We start from the raw sequence: 19645 nt of genomic DNA, 5'->3' as shown, positions 1-19645 counted from the left end.
GGATCTCAAACCTGAGACCAAGGTTATGGTTTCCTGGGCAGTGGGTGATCCCTACACTCCTACAAACCACAGCGTCTTGGATAACTTACAGCAGGAATCACAAAGGACTGGAGAAGTACCATCAGACATTTAGTAGTAAGAAAGGCAATCCAGGATCCTTAAAAAGCCACTACTTTACTCAGAACTCAGTCACGGCGGGAGCTTCCCAGAAGAACAACTTCAGGAGTGTTACTGAAGCATCTATGAAAAGGTCAGACATCCTGATTGACTGATGGGAGTCACTGGATTACGACCAATCACAATGCAGAAAATTCATTCAGCAAAGCATTGCACACATTGAGAGAATTTAAAAGGAACGTGTAGAGGTGAAATTGGTGTGTCAGCGATATAACACAATCCTCCAAGCAGCTCTCCTACACAATCCTCAAAACATCACTTGCCTCACATGTCTGCACATTGTGCATTACATTTATCAACCTTCTCAGAACACATCGAATCAAACTGGAAACAAGTCAGTTTTGATTCCAAAGTTCTGCTGTGGCAATTCCTATATTGGCTGGAGCTGCAGAATTAGAACATTTCAACAAACCAAAATTCTGTTTCCTTTATTTCAAATTATCTAAATCTTGCATTTATGTGTGATGAAGATTGAACAGATTGGTAATAGGGTTGTGACTTTACCTAGTGCCCTACAATGGGCTTGGTCTGAAGTGCTCAAATTTCTTTCATTTTTCAATTTGATCTGTTTATGCTGCTATATTTTTTCAATAGACAGCACCATGAATTGGTACCTATTTAAAATGAACCCATACCATAAACTCACTGAAGCAGTTTGGCAATGCAATTAACAATGGCACTGAACATGTGGTCAACCTCTTTGAGCATGGATTGTCTGAATGTGAGGAGTTTGTCCTTGCACATGGCTTCAGTGTTGGTATGTCTTCATCGTACATCAAAATGGAACTGGGATTTGCTGAGGTAGAATCTTGTGACCTCAATTGCCCCACCACAAACTACCAAGCAGCACCTACTGAAGACAGTGAAGCCTTGAAGGCATGCCTTGCTGATCCAGTATGCACATATTGCAGGACTCTGAATTATTTGTCTGATTTTCACATGCAGCAAGAATGTCTGGCAGTGTTGCGTGGCTTCAAAGCCAACCTAAACATACATATCAGTAAATCCGACTAACAGACTGGAATAGTCATTCTTACCAAGCGTGACTAAATCAACAAAATGCACACTATCCTTAATGACAGGTCCAAATTTGTATTTGTTGGATATGCTGCTCAGCATGACTGGACAGCCTTACTCGAAAGCAAGATAAAAAAGAATTTCCTGGAATCGTGTAAGGATTCTCCTCATAGCCCATTTATGTGTTCGAACTTCCTAAGACACAAAAATTTATGTCCCTTTATGAAGTATCTTGTCTATGACTGGTTCTGCACAGCATGGACTGGCTAAATAATCAAATAAATGACCGGTTATGTGCAAGTTTCCTTAAATGGGGAAGGATCCCTTCAGATTTGTGAAGACCGTACAGGACTTGCATATCAATAGCAATACAGTGTCCATGTGCTCATTTAACATTAGGAGTCTATTCACCAGTGTACTACAGGAAACCACAGGGCATCTGCACTGCTGCATGATATGTAAGAATTTCTTAATGGGCTCTGTTCAGTACTCAAATTCATGCTTAAAATGGAACAGTCAAAAGATCCCCTTCCTCCACATTCTAGTTGAGAAATTAGACTGAAATTTCTCCAACTGTTTATCATAAGCCTACTTGTCATAAGATACTTAATGATTACTGCAGTTCCATTCCCTATATGATTGACTTTGTCAGCAACCTCTTTAATAGGGCTCTGCACATTAGCTCACCCTGCAAAAGTGATGCTGACATGAGGAGCATCAAAACTGTCCTGTTACCCTGATTAGAGGGGAGCACTTAATTCAGTGACTGGTGTGTGATGCACTGTAATGCCAATAGAATGGGTTCAATTACTGCACTGGCTGAGGTTACCATAAAGGATTCTCCTTCTCAGACTTATCCTTTGTCTGAGATGAGGTGACCCTCGGGTTAAATCACCACAGAGTTGTCTCTCTGTAATTAAACCCTATGGTCTGGTAGGGCTATGGTGACATTTACCATGGTTAGCTCATTTCTCATTGTATATTGCACAACCTTATGTGAAAGGCCATAAGATCAAGTAATTCTTGGTCCTGAAAAGAGCGTGATTACCCTGGAAGGGTAAGGTATCTCAAATGTTTAAGCAGCAAGTGAAGCCGCTGTTTCACCCTGTTGTTATGCAGGAGAAAAATGAGTGGTGTTCAGCACTAACCGGATGCTGCTATCAAGCCAGAAAGGTGTTCTCCCTGTCACACCAATGGGCAATGTGGTATATGAATATCAGAGCTAGGCTGATGCCAGGTATGGAGGCTTTTTGTCTCAAAGACTGGCAGGTTGTAAAGACCAACAAATCCCTTTGGCTGTTTGCAAGAAGCAAACTATTGACTGTTTCCAACCTGCCCATGCTTGAAAAATGCACAAGACAGTGTCCAAGTGTGTCTCTGCGATTGAACGACATTTGCTGGTTAATCCTAAATGAGCAGAGAAATATGCTGACAAGCAATGTAGGATTGTTAGTTGGACTCACTGTGTGGCACTTCTCCATCAACTGAAGGCTGCATATAATAATATTTAGGCTCCTCTTTTTTGCTGACAGAAAGAACATATGCATGCCCTGTGCCTGTTTCAACTCTGCAACGTTTGCTGATTCATTTCTGAGGATGATGCCTTGATAAATCTGAGTCAACTTGTCTGGTTTAAAATTTAAACCAAGACTGGCAGTGAACTGTCAGTCATCATGAATTCACATATTTGGTTCACGCATGTCCTTTAGGGAGATAAATCCGCCAGACATGGTTTGGCCTACATGTAATTCCAGACCAGCAGCAACTCCTCTGGTCAATTAAGGATGGGTAATAAATACTGCCCTAGCCAGCAACTCTCAAATGCATGTATGAATATGAACAAAACAATTGTGCACTCTTCTCGGCAACTTCTCTATCAATCAGAGTACACTTCCAAACCATTCAGCACTCTTCTCATGTAGTGTAGATGTTCATAGAATCCATACAGTGCAGAAAGAGGCCATTCAGCCCATTGAGTCTGCCTTATCCTCCACCCAGATATCACCCATCCTCATAGCCCCACATTTAGTATGGCCAATTCACCTAGCCTGCACATCTTTGAATTGCAGGAGGAAACCCATGCAGACAGCTGCCCAAAGCTGGAATCGAACCTGGGTCCTTGGCACTGTGAGGTAACAGTGCTGATCACTGTGTCACCATGCCACCCCTCTTTGCATCTCAAGTGCTGGTTTTCCCCCATACATTGGTAATTCTCTGAATTGTCCTGATGACTACAGGATAAAAAGACTTGACAAAATGTATCTTTTTTTTTAGCTAGACTCAAGTACTGTCCAACCAAATGACAATTTGTGAATCAAAAGTGAGAAATGAGAAATGGATCCCACAGTGATTAATAATGCATTGCACTCATTCCCAATTTAATTCTTCTTTGTGATGTCATGGACGAAATAAACATTGTAATACATGATGGGGTAGAACTTCCAACCAGCAAAATATATGTCCAAACACTTCAATTGCCTGCACTATATTCTTGTGCCTTACACTTGAATAGTGATAACCTGACAGCCTTACATTTCTAAATCTGCAGAAGGTGGGAAAGACCATTCATCAGTATTATTTAGAAGAAACGTGCAGAGCCAGGCTTTACTTTCAAGAAGGTTTCAACCAGCAACAATTTAGCATATTTCATTCAGACAGAACCTTAATGACAAGTCTTTTCACACATTACTGTAAAAGCTGAAAGGATACAGTCACTGCACCATTTCAACCTCTTATAGTGCAACATACTCTCTTCTGGAATCTTGATTCCTCTGACACTGTATGTTCTTTGTTCTGTAACTAATTTACTGTAGCTTTCAATTTACAAATAGTTGGGTGAAATCAGATAGTTTTGCATGACAAAGAGTATGGACAGAATTTTACCAGCCCTCGTGAGCTGGATTTGAAGGTGGAGACAACAGTAAATTGTGAAGGTTGCCTGTCAGGTCTGAGCCCAAAAGCATTTCTCTCTCTCTCACTCTCTTCTGTGCCTTTACAGGAGGAGGGAGACAAATGGGAGTAGTTGCCTGGCCAGTAACCCCAGACAAAGAATGATGCAAATTTGGAATAGTTGCACAGAATGGCAGGCATTCTCATGTAAGGCACAAAGGCTGTAGCAGTCATACCAGCTCTGTGAGGTGGTGAAAGTGGACTTGGATTCAATGCATTTGTTAAGGCTGCAGAGATACTCAGAGCAACTAGAAATACTGCAGTTACTGGAAAAGTTCAGCAGGTCTGGCGGGATCTGTTGGGAGAAATCAGAGTTAGCATTTCAGGTCACGTGACCCTTCCTCAGAACTCGACCCAGAACATTAATTCTGATTTCTCTCCATGGATGCTGCCAGGCCTGCTGAGCTTTTCCAGCAATTGCTACTTTTGTTTCTGATTTACAGCGTCTGCAGTTCTTTTGGGTTTTTATTGAAGTAGAAGCACTGCTGTCTGCACCTTTCCATTGGGATATGAAATAATGGAGGCAGGTGCCTGTTCTGGTCACATTCCTTCACCTTTAGGATGCTCCATGGACAATACTCATAGCTGCAGTGGCTCCCTGCTGACCCATCAGGTTGGCCATCAGCAGCATTCACACTGGTCCTATCGTCGGAGCAGCTGGACTGGTCCATGAGATCTTGTGTACCCCCCTGCCATCCCTGATTGGACAGCAAACAAGGAGGTGACCTCTTAAATGGATTCCTCCTGTAAGATGCCCCATTGGTGTACTTCGGTCCTGTGCATCTCTGACTGAGAAATGCCTCAACTCCTGGAGGTTTTCCAAGAGCATGAGATTCTACCTGACTTACGTCATTTACGCAGCTCCTAGAAATGAGTGGAATTGACTGAACCATCAGCTAGTCTGACGGCTCCGTTTCTCCTTAGCTGTAGACACAGAATACGGGTATCAAGAGCTGATCTGCCGTCTGAGCACAATTTCTCCAGGAAGTGAGTGATTCACAGCAGTTTGACTTGGCTGGAATGTAATGCCAACTCATTTCAAACTCACCGCTGCAGTTGCAATTACAATGTTAGCATTCAGCTGACATTGTGTGACTGTGCTCTGCAAATATTAAAATCCGAACTGCTGCACCATGTAATTCTGTACACGTGGAGATTCACAGATCTGTACAGTGCTGTTGCTGCACCTGGGCACTGGTCAGAGTTTTCTGCATTCAATTAACAAGGCTTCACTGGCATTCTGCTGCTGCTGACAAACCAGTGTCAATCTAATGTTGAAGTGAGATATTTAACATTGACCTCCCTCATTACTATCTAATTATGACTAACTAGAGATTTGGAGGAGGTTTTCAACTTGCCACGAGTTAAATTGGTCTTTGAGGGTCATATGTTCCAAAGGAACAAAATTTCACAAAAAAATGCATTTTTATATATCTGCAACATGTTGGAAATATCCCAAATTTTCAGTATGACCCCCATGACATCAGAGACGACAGTGCTCCACGAACCACCTCTATGATCATGCTCCTGTTGGCTTTCCTGATCACTCATCAAGGAAGCTTCACACAGAATTCCTGTTTTTATGATACACTGTTAAATTGACAAGGTGCTGCTGGTGCCAGAAGAATAATATAATGTAAGAGACATACAACTCCAACTGCATCAAGGTTTAACCCAGAAGCAGAGCAGTAAATAAAATTTGTAATTTCCTTAAAAGGTCTGTAGGATCTGTAATTGATACCACGAAAGTTTGAAAATGACTTTTAAGAGTTTGCACCAAATATAATGGAATCAATTATAATTTGGCCCAAGTAAGCTGATGATCTTTGAGTATAGGAGTTGGGAGGTCATGTTGCGACTGTTCAGAGCATTGGTTAGGCCATTTTTGGAATACTGCATTTGATTCTGGTCTCCCTGTTATCGGAAAGATGTTGTTAAACTTGAAAGGGGGATTCAGAAAAGATGTACAAGAATGTTGCTGGGGTTAGAGCTATAGTGAGAGGCTGAATAGGTTGGGGCTACTTTCCCTGGAGCATTGCAGGTTGAGGGCAACCTTATAGAGGTATATAAAATCATGAGGGGCATGGATATGGTGAATGGCCAAGGTCTTTTTCATGGGGTAGGGGAGTCCAAAACTAGAAGGCATAGGTTTAGGGTGAGAGAGGAAAGAGTTAAAAGGGACCCAAGGGGCAACTTGTTTGCACAAAGGCCGGTGCATGTATCAAATGAGTTACTATAGGAAGTGATGGAAGCTAGTACAGTTACAACATTTAAAAGGCATCTGGATGGGTAAATGAATAGGAAAGCTTTGGAGGGATATGGGCCAAGTGCTGGCAAATGGGACTAGATTAATTTAGGATATCTGGTCGGAATTGATGAGTTGGACTGAAGGGTCTGTTTCTTTGCTGTACATCTCTATGATTCTATGACCATGTAGATGTACCAACATGAAGGCAGTGAGGAAAGAAAACTATATGACCTAGCTGACTGGCAGACAAAACAAAACAGAGCTGCAGGCAGAAAGAAGAATTTCGAGCAGAGGACCCAAAAAGTGAGTGTGTTCACCACACAGATGCAGTAAACTTGGGTGGATTTGGTTTAATTTCTCCATGGACATCATAGGACATGATGAATGGCAATCAGAGAGATGGAAAACAAATGCAGCTTCACCTGACCAGGGACAAAGCCCAGCAACCTGTATTTAAATAGTGCTTTCAGCATTATGAAATGTCCCAAAGAACTCCATTGGTCTACTGTCTCTGACTCCAGCCATAGGGCTTTTGCCCGAAATGTCGATTTTCCTGCTCCTCGGATGCTGCCTGACCTGCTGTGCTTTTCTAGCACCACTCTAATCTTGACTCTGGTTTCCAGCATCTGCAGTACTTGTTTTTACCTATATGCTACCAAATAGCTGGATTTCAAGATAGATCTTAGCGGAGGAAAGTAGAACTTTGAAGGTCACGTTTTCCAGTTGAACTCTGTTCTCCTAGAGGCAAGGCACAAATACAAAAGTACACAAGGTTCAACCACAGGAATTTGGGAAGAACCTGATATTCCAGTTGTAGTGGAGTATAGAGGGTAATCAGGACTGGTCATTGTTAATGTCGCACAATTACTACTTCCAAACTTCCTTCACATATCTCTGGGATGGGATTGTGACCACTTTCACATCAGGGGACTCTGCACTGTAAGTAAGCTGCCAGTCTGAGACTTGTTCCGCCCAGCATGTCCTCAGTGTTTGATTATGCTCCCCTCTGAGTTATTCAGGCATTGGTACAAGCTCAGGCCCCACTTCTTAGTAACTGTTAAACCATGTTCATGGTAGCACTGTACACCGTGGTAAGGATACAGAATAGGAGGCTTCAAACTTTACAAGGTTCGATTTCTGACCAGAAGACAAGCACATAATCACTGAGCTTGCTTATTTTAGATGCCTATCTACATATTCAGCAAACTTTATCATTGTATTCAGGTTGCCTGGCAACCTGCTGGCATCCGTCAATCACTTTTGATGAAATTCTGTTTGAATGTGTTCCACCTTCTTAGCTTCATGTTGGCTCTAAGACTGTTCTGCTCTCAGGGAAGGGAAATGTATTCAGCTCTAGTCCAATTGATCAGCTGTATCTGAAATGGCTAAAGCAGCTTCACATGGAATGGGAAAACTAATATTTCAGCAAAGTCCTCAAAGGTCAACACAGTTTTACAAACAAAATGTCTAATAAGCACATTTTTCTCTTCCTCACCCCCCTCCCCCCACAACCTCCAAGTTATTTAAAGTACCTTGCTACGTGTGTTTTTATTAGCAATTCAAGTTGTTGTTAATCGCATCGCTTGCTTTTCTGTGAACTTTTCATTAAACCAGCCTCCAAGTTGGATATTGATTTTTATTTTGGAGCCCAGGTGGATGCTGTCAATTGAATGTTAGTGCACAGGAAGGATGTGAACTTGGATAAGGGGCAGAGGGAAAGCAACTGATGGCTTTGCACCTTTACTTGAGCACCTTCAGAGGAGAAGGGGGGAAAGCAGTTTTCCAAAAGTCGTTCACTGACTGACGCTGTGCAGGTAAAATTGACCCAGTTTAAGAACCTTGATGTGGAAGTGCTAGTGTTGGACTGAGATGGACAAAGTCAGAAGCCACATGACACCGGGTTATAGTCCAGCAGGTTTATTTGAAATCACAAGCTTTCGGAGTGCTGCTCCTTTGTCAGGTGATGAAGGGCCTGCGCTCCAAAAGCTTGTGATCCCATATAAACCTGTTAGACTATAACCTGGTGTCGTGTGACCTCTGACTCTGTTTAAGAACAGCTGGGCAGAAGGACAAAAGCTGATAATTTGTAATTCATGGGAGTGAACAAGGCCTGTAACAGGTGGCGACAAATGTGGGCGTCAATGAGAATAAGTGCAGCAGGTCAGAATTCAGTCGTAATCCTTGGATAAAAGAAAAGAGGACGTCATAGTCTTTGTCCATCTGGACTCTGAATGTAAAATTATTGTATCAGTCTTTAAAAAAAGGCATTTGCAAAACAGCTCTCTCCATGGAGTCACCTCTTGTGTAACTGTGACACTGTAGGCAATGTTATTTTGCTGGCAGCCATAACTGATTCTATCCCCACTGACTCTGCACAGTGCTTGTATCAAATTGTGGAATTATATGCAGAGTAGGGTCTTTAGTGTGATAGATGTTGGAGACTAGGAATGAGCTAGCCCATTTATATGGACAGCACCACACGCTCACTAATTGAAAGACCATGAACTAAACGTAATGTAAGTTTCTGGTAAATGACCTCAACAACAGGGATGTCTTTCACCCTCATCTTAAACAGTACCTCTTCCTGCTTTGCTGCAACATTACAGATTCTCCTACACCATCTGTCCTTCTGAATGGAGTTGCCAAGTTAGTTCCAATTAAAGATAAATTAAAATGAAATATGCTGTAGGCCATTGTCCTCTGGGAAAGGATTAAGATTATCCAGACTAATTTTCCACAAGGAATCTTTTTTTTTAATTCTTTCAGTGATATGGGTTTCATTGGCTGAGCTACCATTTATTGCCCATCCCTAAATCCTATTGTCCTAACATAAAGGATCGAGAAAGGAGAGTATGCTTAATTCTCTTGAATTTACAAGATATTATTTCTTGCAATGTTCAAAACAAATCGAGCCAAATGTATTTGCTCTGTTTAGATCCAATATTGTGCTTCTTCCTCCCTCACAGGATGAAACTGGATAACAAATTTCTCCAGAAATCAACAGTGGGGATGTAACATGATTGTTGAGAGGAGATCTGTGATGACTGGACTGAAGCATGCTGAGAGAAGTGAAGCAGGTAAGCTTATGAATTATTCACAGCTACTTACATTAGAGCAATCGTTATAGATTTCTTTTTAAATAGATGTAGGAAGTTGCCTTGAATCATTGATCAGAAATTATGAACATGGTGGAGGGGAAGAAACCATGTGACATTTTCCAACCATACAAACCTCAAAGTAGGTATTTACTGAATGTATGCTATTTTTTAAGTGCTCCACTATCCTCACTTCTGACCATATCATTGCGTTTGAAGCTGAGACTGATACCAATGAAATGTTGGCTTGAACAAAAAGACCAATTTGTATGTCAAACAATTGTGCTTCACAAAGAACAAACAGTTAAACATACGCTGCTATATCTTTTTGTGCGGTTGTTAAACTCAACAACTGTGATATGAATAATTTAGGGACATTGACTTACCAAATTACTCCATTTGCTTAGCTGCGCAATCCACAACATAGTCTATTATGAACATCTGTGTTAATTTGTAAAGCAATGACTTTCATTTATATAGTACCTTTTGTAATCACAGGACGCCCCAAAACTGTTCACATCTAGTGAAATACTTTTGAAGTGTAGGCCCTTCTGTAATGCAGGGAATAGATTGGCCAGTTTGCACACAGCAGCCCACAAATAACTATTTCATAATAAATCAGGTAATGCATTTATGTGATGTTGACCAAGAGATAGCTATTGATCTGCACCTAAAGAAAGACTTCTCTGTCATTGTTGAGAGCTGTGCCATAGGATCTTTTGTGTCCACTGAGACAGAAGGAAGGGCCTCAGTTTAACATTTCACCTGAAAGTGCACATTTTAGCACTCCCTCACTACCACCTGGAGTATAAGCCTAAATCTTGTGCTCAAACCATGGAGTGGCACTTAATAACAAGCAATGCTGCCTTAACTTATGATCATTCAGCATGGTCACAATATCCAATTTCTATATGAACAAGAGAAGGCTGTCCAGAAAAACTACGAGAGTAACAGTAATTCCGAAGTGATCTTTCCTCTGTTTGTTCCTGTTGGCAATATCAGTATTTTGTGAAGTGTGTGTTCAATTTCTGGTGGAATAGTACAGTTTTTCTTGGCATTTTTGCCAAGGATAATCCAAAGCTAGCTGTACCAGTTGATCTGTTGATGAAGAATCTGATCTAAACCGAACACCAACAATATTCAAAAAAATCCTTGAGCTTTTATCCTCATTAAGACAATAACAAGGATAGTAACAGTTAAATTGCCTGTGCTTAGGTAAAATCTCCAGCTTCAATACCAGAGACAAAGGCTGTTGCACAGCTGAAGTTCGATGGTAGTACAAGAATGCTTATGGGTCAGCCAAAGCTCAGTAGTAACATTCCTGTCTCAGTCTTAGAGGCCATAGATTTAAGACTCACTCTAGAGAGGTAAGCCCAGAGTCCTAGGCTGTTGTTCCAATACAGCAGGAAGAAATTATTGCACAGTTAGAAATGACATTTTTCAGATCCCAGCTGCCCTTTCAGGCAGAAGAAAAAGATGCCATGATGCAACTTGTAGAGGAATTGGTCTTTGGATTGGCTTCTAACTATATCTTTGGTACCTTGTAAGAGGCTGGAAATCTACAGTTTGTCAACTGATCATCAATTTAAAGTGTGGTGCATATGGTCACCATATTATTTTGATTGTAGCATGGTGACAAGCTAGTTATGGATCGAAGAGTTGAGCCCTACATTTTAAATGGAAACACATCGAGGCATTAGTCACTGCTGTGTTTTGACTGACTCTGGGGGATGTTGGTGACTGAAAAAGGGCAAAGTTGCAAAGGTAAATGCAGCTTTCACAGCCCTGGTTGTAATTTGGCCAGAGATCAAGTAGATCAGGGCTGAAGCAGGCGATAGTCAAGATTAGAGTGGTGCTGGAAAAGAACAGCAGGTCAGGCAGAATCCAAAGAACAGGAAAATAGACGTTTCAGGTAATCAGGCATTTGTCTGAAACATTGATTTTCCTGCTCCTCAGATGCTGCCTGACCTGCTGTGATTTTACAGCACCACTCTAATCTTGACTCTAATCTTCAGCATCTGCAGCACCATTTATTCTTTGAAGCAGGCGATAAACCATCCTCACCCCAGCAACTTGGGACAAAGCCAGTTTTAAATTCTGGTGTCTCATCTGCACAATGCAAGGCAGATGTCTAATTTGGAGACAAGTGGTAACAGGCCAGTGCCAATGGGAGCGGCACTGAAGTAAGATGAGGAAGTAGGAGGTGTCAAATTATCTTGGGAAACAAAAGAAAAGGAAAAAGTAATAAATGAATTTACTTTATAATGTAAGAGGATCAACAGAACTTCCCAGGACAAAATGTGGGCAAGCTTTGAGAGGCATTTAAGGTATGTGAAAATACTGAAGCTGCTCTTCTTGGAGAGACGAAGATTAAGAGGAGAATTGATGGAGGTTTACATAATAATGAGAGGTCTGGACTATATATGGAGAAACTGTTCCCATTGGTAAAATTGTTGAGAATCAGATAAGGTGGTCACCATCGGCTAAAGAAGGAATGGTGAGGATAAGGAAAACCTTTATGTAACGTGTGGATCTGGACTGCCCCGCTTGAGATTGTGGTGAACACAAGTTCAACTGAGACTTTCAAAAAAAATTGGACAGTTCTCGGAGGTGAAAAGATTTGCAGGTTGACAGGAAAAAGATGGGGGGTGGGAAGAGATGAATTGTTTTTGCAAAATGTCTGAAAGTCTTCCTTCTGTTCCATAGCTATTCTATAATCCAACCTATTTGTTTTGGAACTTTGCAGAAAAGAAGTCAAAACAATGGCATTTTTAAAGGGAGAAGGACAGATAATAGGCAGCAAAAGGTCAGTGCAGGAGAGAGAGAGAGACCAAGAAACCCACTCTGTAAACTGACACAGTAGTGAACCTGTGCAGTTACTGCATTTGCTGTTTGAATTCATGTATCACTGGACATCAGAGTGTGTCTAAGAAAACTTAACAAACAGCGAAATTCACAACTGATCTTGGAGGAACCAGTTTTGGAGAGGTCACAGCATAGAAACAGATAAGTGAATAGTTTTAAGTATAGTCTTGCTGTAAATTGACAAAAGTGAGTAGAGTGGGTTCTTTCTTGATTGCATGTTTTATGACTTAATACTTAAGTCATAAGTATTAAGTTAGCCTGGAGCACTGTTTTGTCGAGGAAAAGATGGTGCTATTTTCTGGGTCTATAGATTGGAAGAAGCAAAAATGGCCTTTAGTAGAGTGATATGCTCCTCTTGTTGGATGTGGGAGTTTAGGGAGGGTTTATGTATTACTGAGGATTACATCTGCAATAAATGCCGTTCGTTGCGAATCCTATCAGATTGAATGGATCGGTTGGAGCGACAGAGGCAATGAGGAATTTGCAAGAGCAAGGGCGTGTGATGGATGGTAGTTATAGGAAGGGAGAAAAGCCACAGATACAGTCACAAAAATGGGTTAATCTCAGGAAAGGTAGGAAAGGTAGGCAGGTAGTGCAGGAATCATCTGTGGCTATCCCCATTTAAAACAAGTATGCTGTTTTGGAAAATATAAGGGGATGAAGGATTCTCAGGTGAATACAGCATGAACGGCCAAGTTTCTGGTATCGAGACTGGCTCTAATGCAATGAGAGGTACATCTGGTTCCAAGAGATTGATTGTGATAGAGAACTCTCCAGTCAGAGGCACAGTCAGACGTTTCTGTGGCCACCAACAAAAAAATCAGAATAGTGTGTTGCCTCCCTGGTGCCAGGATCAAAGATGTCTCAGAGAGGGTGCAGAATGTTCTCAAGGGGAGAGGGTCCAGCAGGAGGGCATTGTACGACATAGGAAGGGGAATGGATGAGATTCTGAAGGGAGAATATCAAAAATTAGGCAGGAATTTACAATGGAGGTTCTCGAGGGTAGTAATATCTGGATTACTCCCAGTGCTACAAGCTAGTGAGGATAGGAATAGGAGGGTAGAGCAGATGAATTCATGGCTGAGGAGCTGATGTATGGGAGAAGGATTCACATTTTTGGATCATTAGAATCTCTTCTGGGGTAGAAGTGACCCATACAAGAAGGACAGATCGCACCTGAATTGGAAGGGGACTAATATACTATCAGGGAGATTTGTTAGAGCTTCTCGGGAGGATTTAAACTAGTAAGGTGGGTTGGGTGGGGCGGGACCCAGGGAGATAGTGAAAAAAGAGATTAATCTGAGACTGGTAGAGTTGAGAAAAGAAGTGAGTCAAACAGCCAGGCCAGGCAAAGGTAAAGCAGAGAACAAGGTAGGACTGATAAATTAAACTGCATTTATTTCAATGCAAGAGGCCTAACAGGGAAGGCAGATGAACTCAGGGCATGGTTAAGAACATGGGACTGGGATATCACAGCAATTACAGAAATGTGGCTCAGGGATGGACAGGAATGGCAGCTTAATGTTCCAGGATACAAATGCTACAGGAAGGACAGAAAGGGAGGCAAGAGAGGAGGGGGAGTGGTGTTTTTGATAAGGGATAGCATTACATCTGTATTCAGGGAGGATATTCCCGGAATTACATGCCAGAAAGTTATTTGGGTGGAACTGAGAAATAAGAAAGGGATGATCACCTTATTGGGATTGTATTATAGACCCCCTAATAGTCAGAGGAAAATTGAGAAACAAATTTATAAGGAGATTTCAGTTATCTGTAAGAATAATAGGGTGGTTATGGTAGGGGATTTTAACTTTCCAAACATAGACTGTGACTGCCATAGTGTTAAGGGTTTAGACGGAGATGTGTATCTATTAGGGAAGGTGCAAAACTTAACCTACTCTTGGGAAATAAGGCAGGGCAGGTGACTGAGGTGTCAGTGGGGGAGCACTTTGGGGCCAGCGACCATAATTCTATTAGTTTTAAAATAGTGATGGAGAAAGATAGACCAAATCTAAAAATTTAAGTTTTAGGTTAGATGAAGGCTAATTTTGATGGTATTAGGCAAGATCTTTCAAAAGCTGTCTTGCTGATTGCAAGTAAAGGGACGGCTGGAAAATGGGAAGCATTCATAAATGAGATAATGAGAGTCCAAAGAAAGTATATTCCTGCTAGGGTGAAAGGAAAGGCTGGAAGGTATAGGGAATGCTGGATGACGAAAGAAATTGAGGGTTTGGTTAAGAAAAAGAAGGAAGCACATGTCAGGTATAGACAGGATAGATCGAGTGAATCCTTAGAAAAGTATAAAGGCAGTAGGAGTATATTTAAGAGGGAAATCAGGAGGGCAAGAAGGGGACATGAGATAGCTTTGGCAAATAGAGTTAAGGATAATCCAAAGAGTCTTTACAAATATCTTACAGATAAAAGGGTAACTAGGGAGAGAATAGAGCCCCTCAAGGATCAGCAAGGCAGCCTTTGTGTGGAGCCACAGGAGTTGGGGGAGATACTGAAGGAGTATTTTGCATTAGTGTTTACAATGGAGAAGGACAGGGAAGATATAGAATGTAGGGAAATAGATGGTGACACCTTGCAAAATGTCCATATTACAGAGGAGGAAGTGCTGGATGTCTTGAAATGCATAAAGGTGGATAAATCCTCAGAACCTGATCAGGTGTACCCTAGAACTCTGTGGGAAGCTAGAGAAGTGATCGCTGGGCCACCTGCTGAGATATTGTGTCATCGATACTCTCACATGAGGTGCCAGAAGACTGGAGGTTGGCTAACATGGTGCCACTGTTTAAGAAAGGTGGTAAGGACAAGCCAGGGAACTATAGACCAGTGAGCCTGACATCAGTGGTGGGCACGCTGTTGGAAGGAATCCTGAGGGATAGGATTTACATGTATTTGGAAAGACAAGGACTGATAAGAAATAGTCAACATGGCTTTGTGCATGGGAAATCATGTGTCCTGAATTTGATTGAGTTTTTTGAAGAAATAACAAAGAGGATTGGTGAGGGAACAGTGGTGGACATGTTCTATATGGAATTAAGTAAAGCGCTCGACAGGGTTCCCCTTAGGAGACTGGTTAGCAAGGTTGGATCTCATGGAATACAGGGAGAACTAGCTATTTGGATACAGAACTGGCTAGGTAAAAGTCAGAGGGTGGTGTTGGAGGGTTGTTTTTCAGATGAGAGGCCTGTGACCAATGCAACGCCGCAAGGATTGGTGCCAGGTCCACTACATTTGTCATTTTTAGATGTGAAATGTTTTAGATGTGAACATAGGAGGTTTAGTAAGATTGCAGGTGACACCAAAAATTGGAGATGTAGGGCATAGGTTTGCTCGCTGAGCTGTAGGTTTGATATCCAGATGTTTCATTACCTGGCTAGGTAACATCATCAGTGGTGACCTCCAAGTGAAGCAAAGCTGTTGTCTCCTGCTTTCTATTTATGTGTTTGTCCTGGATGGGGTTCCTGGGGTTTGTGGTGATGTCATTTCCTGTTCATTTTCTGAGGTGTTGATAGATGGCATCTAGATCTATACGTTTGTTTATGGTGTTGTGGTTGGAGTGCCAGGCCTCTAGGAATTCTCTGGCATGTCTTTGCTTAGCCTGTCCCAGGATAGATGTGTTGTCCAAGTCGAAATGGTGTTTTTTTTATCCATGTGTCGGGCTACGAGGGAGAGAGGGTCGTGTCTTTTTGTGGCTAGCTGGTGTTCGTGTATCCTGGTGGCTAACTTTCTTCCTGTTTGTCCTACGTTGTGTTTGTGGCAGTCCTTGCATGGAATTTTGTAGATGACGTTGGTTTTGTCCATGGGTTGTACTGGGTCTTTTAAGTTTGTTAGTTTTTGTTTGAGAGTGTTGGTGGGTTTGTGTGCTACTAGGATTCTGAGAGGTCTTAGTAGTCTGGCTGTCATTTCTGAAACTTCTTTGATGTACGGTAAGGTGGTTAGGGTTTCTGGCTGTGTTTGGTCTGCTTGTCGTGGTTTGTTCTCGAGGAATCTGCACACTATTATTTGAGGATCCGTTCTTCTTGAATACGTTGTATAGGTGGTTCTCCTCTGTTTTCCGATGTTCGTCTGTGCTGCAGTGTGTGGTGGCTCATTGGAATAGTGTTCTGATACAGCTTTGTTTGTGTGTGTGTTGGGATGGTTGCTGGTGTAGTTAAGTATTTGGTCAGTGTTTGTTGGTTTTCTGTCTACGCAGGTTTATAATTCTCTCTTGTCCTTCCTTTTGACTGTGACATCCAGGAATGTGAGTTTGTTGTCGGTTTCTTCCTTCTTGGTGAACTTTATGCCTGTGAGGGTGTTATTGATGATGTTAAATGTCTCTTCTATCTTGTTTCATTTTGTGATGACAAAGGTGTCATATACGTAGTAGACCCAGATTTTTGGAGGTGTAGAGGACAGCGAAGAAGATTACCTCAGATTACAATGGGAACTTGATCAGATGGGCCAATGGGCTGAGGAGTGGCAGATGGAGTTTAATTTAGAACAATGCGAGGTACTCTATTTTGGGAAAGCAAATCTTAGCAGGACTTATATACCCAATGGTAAGGTCCTAGGGAGTGTTGCTGAACAAAGAGACCTTGGAGTGCAGGTTCATAGCTTCTTGAAAGTGGAGTTGCAGGTAGATAGGATAGTGAAGAAGGCGTTTGGTATGCTTTCCTTTATTGGTCAGAGTATTGAGTACAGGAGTTGGGAGGTCATGTTGCGGCTGTACAGGATGTTGGTTAGGCCACTTTTGGAAAATTGCGTGCAATTCTGGTCTCTTTCCTATTGGAAGGATGTTGTGAAACTTGAAAGGGTTCAGAAAAGATTTACAAGGATGTTGCCAGGGTTGGACGATTTGAGCTATAGGGAGAGGCTGAATAAGCTGGGTTTGTTTTCCTTTGAGCATCGGAGACTGAGGGGCAACCTTATAGAGGTTTATAAAATCATGAAGGACATGGATAGGACAAAAGGACGAAGTCTTTTTCCTGGGGTGGGGGACTCCAAGCTAGAGGATATAGGTTTAGAGTGATAGGGGAAAGATATAAAAGAGACCTAAGGGGCAATGTTTTCATGCAGAGGGTGGTGCACGTATGGAATGAGCTGCCAGAGGAAGTTGGGGAGGCTGGTACAATTGCAACATTTAAAAGGCATCTGAATGGGTATATGAATAGGAAGGGTTTGGAGGGATATGGGCCAGGTGTTGGCAGGTGGGACTAGGTTAGGTTGGGATATCTGTTTAGCATGGACGGGTTAGACCAAAGGATCTGTTTCCGTGTTGTACATCTCTGTAACTCTATTACTGTATGATTGTATGAATCACTCTGATCAGGATGTTGTTGAAGCAAAGACAATGAGCATTACCATCATTAGCAAGAAAATCAGGAAGCAACTTCCAGCTTCTTACTGCAGGCAGAATGACATGGAGCAAGCAGGAGGTTTCTGATTGAATTGTTTCATCCCTTCACCAGCTTTCCTGTATGGGTATGTCACTGAGAGACCCCAGACTCAGACACATGGAGGGTGTGAGGTTATTGTGGTAACCCATTAATTGCCCATAATATGCTAGAAAATGTTAAGGTTTGTCAAATCTAGACTAAGCAAACTTTTAACTGCAGAAGTAAGTCTTAAATACTACTGAATGAAAATCTAAAAGATGCTTGAAATCATAAACAAAAACAGAAAATGCTGGAAAAACTCATCAGGTCTGGCAGCACCTGTGCAGTGAAATCAGAGTTAACGTTTTGGGTCTAGTGACACTTCTTCAGCACACAGTAAATAACCTCTGACAATGGCAATTTATTTTCACAAATATGGAGTTTCATTCCTTTGGATTTTAAGTTTTTAAAAATAATTTTACTTTTTTGATATTTTGTCTCTCATCCTCTTCATCCATCCTTCTATTTCTCTCTTTGTATTGCTTTCTGTTCATGATTTGAACTTGAGTTCAATAATCTAATTTACACTTCCTAGTTTAAACATGATGCTCCTTTGTAAGGATTCTTCAACTTGATTGGTTGAGGAGACATGTTGTTGTTTATCTTGTTCATTCATATCACAGGTCCCCTGCAGAGGGCACCATATGTTTGGGGCTCCCAGTGACTGGAAAATGCCCCACAAAATGCTTTTGGGTAGCTACAAGCCTAGTGGACACCAAGTGCTGCTTGTTCATCACTTCCTGCAAAGTCCAGATCTCATTTTTATTTGTTATTGAGATATTTGAAAGTACTTGCTGTGGCTGCAGAACATTCTGAACTCTTTAGGGATTCTGGCAATACACTTTGTTCTTTATGGTGGCCTTTCTGGCAATTCTACTCCCACCGAAGGAAAAGGAGGAGGAAGGAGCCAAAGAACAGCAACTGGAGGGAAAGCAATTTGGAGGAACTCTTCCCTATGGCATTTATAAGGTTCTAACAAAATTCCTGTAGTTCTCAGAGGAGAGGCACACAGACATGTCATAGTTCACAGTCCCAAACTACAACAGTAATCACACTTCAAAAAGTGCTTCATGGTTTGTAAAGTGCCTTAGGACATTGAGTTATGAAAGGCGCTACATTAATGCTTTTTATAATTCTTTAATTGTTTGGTTCAGTGGAGGGTACTGGAACTCTGATCATCTTTGAGTCGGTTTACTCCTGCCGCAATGATACCAGGAACACCAGCCTCATTACTCCCCCATGTTAAATAGGTAACTGATGCCACGCATGCTGGTGACACATGCCTCTGCAAGTAAACACTATAGCATCCATTGAGGTAGAAACTGGCACATTCACAGAGTTCCAATTCCATGCATCAATACCCATATCTATTGATAGTGCAGTCCTTCAGATTTTTTGATTATCACAGGAGATCTCTGGTGGGCATCGAATACATTTAGAAATTTCAGATGCCCAGCAAGCATCTTTCTTTTAAAGCTTGGGTATAAGTATAGCTTGCACCCCTACTCACTTCAGCAGAGCTGTGTTGTGAGAGTAATCTCTGCTACTTTGTGCTTTCCACTGACACTTGCACACCTCTTCAACTATGTATCCCACAGCAGTACCAGGCTCATGCCATGGTACTTGGAAGTGGCACAGAATGTGGATGGTGCAGCTTCTGGGGCAATACTGGCAAATGTTTGACCCTCTGCTTATGCTACAGTCACGTGAAAGCTCCACAAAGAGGAAAGGAACAATGGTTTTCATGTACAGTGGCAAGTGCAAATGGTAGCGGTCAAAGAACAACTCAGTGCAGCACCAGGTTGTTGTACTGAGCATACGTAACTAGGAAGGGAGTATCATGGTCGTTTGGGGTGTTGCAGTGCTGTACA

General features: G+C 41.9%; 1 long non-coding RNA gene across 1 annotated transcript in view; it reads left to right on the top strand.

Annotated features, from left to right (window-relative positions):
- The window catches only part of LOC140464229 (uncharacterized), a 98533-nt gene that overhangs the window by 7460 nt on the left and 71428 nt on the right, over positions 1–19645 (top strand). The window contains exon 2 of the long non-coding RNA XR_011954887.1: positions 9358–9468. This is a non-coding gene — a long non-coding RNA (uncharacterized lncRNA). The remainder of the gene's footprint in view (positions 1–9357; positions 9469–19645) is intronic.

Source organism: Chiloscyllium punctatum, chromosome 39 (assembly GCF_047496795.1).
Source record: "Chiloscyllium punctatum isolate Juve2018m chromosome 39, sChiPun1.3, whole genome shotgun sequence".
Classification (NCBI taxonomy): domain Eukaryota; kingdom Metazoa; phylum Chordata; class Chondrichthyes; order Orectolobiformes; family Hemiscylliidae; genus Chiloscyllium; species Chiloscyllium punctatum.
Note: the sequence above shows the minus strand (reverse complement) of the source record. Positions and strands in the feature narration are given on the sequence as shown.